At 45.6% G+C, this 4,650-nt stretch overlaps 1 pseudogene across 1 annotated transcript; it reads left to right on the plus strand.

Annotated features, from left to right (window-relative positions):
- Window positions 1–309: 309 nt before the first annotated feature.
- On the plus strand, window positions 310–4,109 carry LOC309819345 (polyadenylate-binding protein 4-like; annotated as a pseudogene). The gene is made up of 3 exons: window positions 310–431; window positions 1,802–1,999; window positions 2,988–4,109. The product of its transcript is annotated as a polyadenylate-binding protein 4-like (transcript).
- The last annotated feature ends 541 nt before the right edge of the window (window positions 4,110–4,650 follow it).

Here is a 4,650-nt window from a genome sequence, read left to right on the forward strand (position 1 = left end):
CCTGGGTCAGACCTACCTGCTGATCTTGGAGAGGCAAAAGCCAACTGGAGCATACCTTGGGGACATAGACACTGGTGCAGCCACTTTTGGAAACTCCTTCTACCACGTGGACACTGGTGCTGGCAGGTGCCATTTTGGAGTCCTCCCTCTAGCTTATTAGCCTCAGGACCAGCCCCAGCCTGACACAACAGCATGTAGGTACAAACACAGGGACTCCTCAAGCCAAGCAACCAACTGGGTGTGGACACAGACACACCCACCAGCAGAGAGGCTGCCTTAAGACCTCCTGAGCCCAGGCCACCCCTGGATATGGCTCTGCTCACCAGAGGACCTGGGACCCAGCTCCACATACCAGTGCATAGGCATGAGACCCAGGACCCCAGACGCCTGCAGCCAGAGACTCAGACCCAGCGCCATCCACCAGTTGGCAGGTACCAGCCCCAGAACCCCTGGCCCTGCCCAGCATCAAGTCTGCTTTAACCTTGGGACCAACCTCACCACCAGTGGACAGACAAAAGCTTCGGGACACCCCAGACCACTCAGCCAGGTGTGTCAGGAATCAACCAACAGAACTGAAGGATACAGTAACTGAAATGACAAATACACTAGAAGGAATCAGCTGTAGACTAAATGATACAGAGGAAGGGATTAGTGAGGTAGAAGACAGAGTAGTAGAAGTCACTGATGTTGAACAGAAAAAAGAAAAAAAGAATAAAAAGAAATGAGGACAGTGTAAGAGATCTCTGGGACAACACCAAGTGTATGACAATTCACATTATAGGAGTCCCAGAAGAAGAGAGAGAGAGAAAGGGGCTGAGAATATATTTGAAGACATAATAACTGAAAACTCGCCTAACCTGGGAAAGGAAACAGACATCTAGACACTTAGAGAAGAGTTAACAACTATTCTTCTCAAACTATTACAAAAAATTCCAGAAGAAAAAATACTTCCGAACTCATTCTATGAGGCTAGCATCACCCTGATACCAAAATCAGATGAAGATATCACACAAAAAGAAAATTACAGGTCAATAATACTGATGAACATAGATGCAAAAATCCTCAACAAAATATTAGCAAACCAAATCCAACAATACATTAAAAAGGTCATACAGGGCTTCCCTGGTGGCGCAGTGGTTGAGAGTCCGCCTGCCGATGCAGGGGACACGGGTTCGTGTCCCGATCCGGGAAGATCCCACATGCCGTGGAGCGGCTGGGCCCGTGAGCCATGGCCGCTGAGCCTGCGCATCCGGAGCCTGTGCTCCGCAACGGGAGAGGCCACAACAGTGAGAGGCCCGCGTACCGCAAAAAAAAAAAAAAAAAAAAAAAAAAAGGTCATACATCATGATCAAGTGGGATTTATCCCAAGGATGCAAGTATGGTTCAATATCTGCAAATCTATCTATGTGATATATCATATTAACAAATTGAAGAATAAAAACCACATTGTCATCTCAATAATGCAGAAAAAGCTTTTGATAAAATTCAACATACATTTATGATAAAAATCTCTCCAGAAAGTGGTATACAGGGAACATACCTTAACATAATAAAGGCCATATATGATAAACTCACAGCTAACATCATACTCAATGGTGAAAAGCTGAAAGCATTTCTTCTAAGATCAGGAACAAGACAAGTGTGTCCACTCTCACCACTTTTATTCAACATAGTTTTGGAAGTCCTAGCCACAGCAATCAGACAGGGAAAAGGAAAAAAGGAATCCAAATTGGAAAGAACGAAGTAAAGCTGTTACTGCTTGCAGATGTCATGATACTATACACAGAAAATCCTAAATCAGTGGGAAAGTAATTCTCTTTGGCCATCCACAGAAGAAAGGGGAATGGCAGGCTGATTTAAAGCTGACATTTGAACAGCTGAAACAGGAAAGAAGTAGTTGCTATCAGGGGCTGAATCTCTACATTAAGAACTTGGGTGATACCATTGATGATGAGAAGTTAAGAGTTTCCTCCTTTTTTTTTTCCACATCTTTATTGGAGTATAATGGCTTTGCAATGTCTTGTTAGTTTCTGCTATACAACAAAGTGAATCAGCTATACTTATACATATGTCCCCATATCCCTTCCCTCTTGAGCCTCCTTCCCACCTTCCCTATCCCACCCCTCTAGGTCATCACAGGGCATTGAGTTGATCTCCCTGTGCTATGCAGCAGCTTCCCACTAGCTATCTATTTTACATTTGGTAGTGTATATATGTCAATGCTACTCTCACACTTCGTCCCAGCCTCCCCTTCCCCCTCCGTGTCCTCAAGTCCGTTCCCTACGTCTGCATCTTTATTCCTGCCCTGCCACTAGGTTCATCAGTACCATTTTTTTTGGATTCCATATATATGCATTAGCATATGGTATTTGTTTTTCTCTTTCTGACTTACTTCACTCCATATGAAAGACTCTAGGTTCATCCACCTCACTACAAATAATTCAATTTCTTTCCTTTTTATGGCTGAGTAATATTCCATTGTATATATGTGCCACATCTTCTTTATCCATTCATCTGTTAATGGACATTTAGGTTGCTTCCATGTCCTGGCTATTGTAAATAGTGCTGCAGTGAACATTATAGTACATGCATCTTTTTTTTTAAATTGTTATCATTTTTAAAAAATTAATTAATTAATTTTTGGGGTCTGTGTTGGGTCTTTATTGCTGTGCACGGGCTTTCTCTAGTTGCAGAGAGCAGGGGCTACTCTTCGTTGTGGGGGGTGGGATTCTCATTGCAGTGGCTTTTGTTGAGGAGCACGGGTTCTAGGCATGCAGGCTCAGTAGTTGTGGCTCACGAGCTCTAGAGCGCAGGCTCAGTAGTTGTGGTGCACGGGCTTAGTTGCTCCATGGCATGTGGGATCTTCCCGGACCAGGGCTTGAACCCGTGTCCCCTGCATTGGCAGGTGGATTCTTAACCACCGTGCCACCAGGGAAGCCCCATGTATCTTTTTGAATTATGGTTTTCTCAGGGTATATGCCCACCAGTGCTAAGGTGATGCTGGAGGATGGGAGAAGCAAAGGTTTGGCTTTGTCTGCTCCTCATCCCCTGAAGAGGCAACCAAAGCAGTCACTGAGTGGATGCATCATGGGCTCCAAGTCACTGTATGTCACCCTGGCCCAGAGAAAGGAAGAGAAAAAGGCTCACCTGACCAACCAGTATATGCAGCAGGTGGCTGTGATGAGAGCTCTCCCTGCCAATACCATCTTAAATCAGTTCCAGCGTGCAGCTGGGAGCTACTTTGTGCCAGCAGTTCCACAGGCTCAGGGAGGACCTCCATATTACACACCTAACCAGTTAGCACAGCTGAGGCCTAATCCACGCTGGCAGCAACGTGGGAGACCTCAAGGCTTCCAAGGAATGCCAAGTGCTATACGCCAGTCTGGGCCTCGTCCAGCTCTTCGCCATCTGGCTCCAACTGGTAATGCTCTGGCCTCTCGCGGCCTCTCTACAACCGCTCAGAGAGTCAGGTCTGAGTGCCCGGACTGCTTGGCTATGGACCTTGGTGGGGCTGGTGCTGCCCAGCAAGGGCTGACTGACAGCTGTGAGTCTGTGAGTTCCCACAGCTGTGCAGAACTTAGCGCCTTGTGCTGCTGTTGCTGCGGCTGCTCCTTGGGCCGTTGCACCTTACGAATACGCCTCCAGTGTCCGCAGCCCTCACCCTGCCATCCAGCCCCTGCAGGCACCCCAGCCTGTGGTCCATGTGCAGGGGCAGGAGCCGCTGACTGCCTCTATGCTGACCGCAGCGCTCCCCTCCCCCCCGCCCCCCCCCAAGGAACAGAAGCAGATGCTGGGTGAACGTTTGTTCCCGCTCATCTAGACCATGCACTCAAACCTGGCTGGGAAGATTATGGGAATGCTGCTGAGGACTGACAGCTCTACGCTGCTGCACATGCTGGAGTCCCCCGAGTCTCTCTGCTCCAAGGTAGATAAAGATGTGACAGTCCTACAGGCTCATCATGCCAAGAAAGAAGCTGCCCAGAAGGTGGGCGCTGTTGCTGCTGCTATCTCTTAGACAAGGACAAACCGATTCAAAAGCCAAATAACCCCTCATGGAATTCAGCTCAAGGTTTGAAGACTTCCTAGCTTGTCCTATGGACCTCAACACCAAGAACGACAAATTGAAAATATTATAGGTCACTTCATATCAAAAGGTCAATTATGAAATGCCTAGACATTTTCAATGAAAAGAATATATACTCTGGGTTCTGATATGGCCCAGACAGTGTTAACTTTTTTTTTCTATTGTGGATTTTGATTTTTTTCCCCCAGAAATTGGTTTTATTTGATGTACCCAAGTCTTAAGTTTCTGAATAAAGAAAAAAATTTCCATTTAAAAAAAAAAGTGGTGCTGGGAAAACGGGACAGCTACATTTAAAAGAATGAAATTAGAACACTCTATAACACCATATGCAAAGATAAACTCAAAATGGATTAAAAACCTAAATGTAAGAACAGAAACCATAAACTACTAGAAGAAAACATAGGCAGAACACTCTTTAACATAAATTGCGGCAATATTTTTTTGGACCTATCTCCTAAGGCAAAGGAAACAAAAGCAAAAAATAAACAAATGGGACCTAATTAAACTTAAAAGCTTTTTACAGCAAAAGAAACCATTGACAAAACAAAAAGACAACCTACTGAATG

This window comes from Grampus griseus (assembly GCF_964374135.1).
Source record: "Grampus griseus genome assembly, chromosome: 1".
Taxonomy (NCBI): domain Eukaryota; kingdom Metazoa; phylum Chordata; class Mammalia; order Artiodactyla; family Delphinidae; genus Grampus; species Grampus griseus.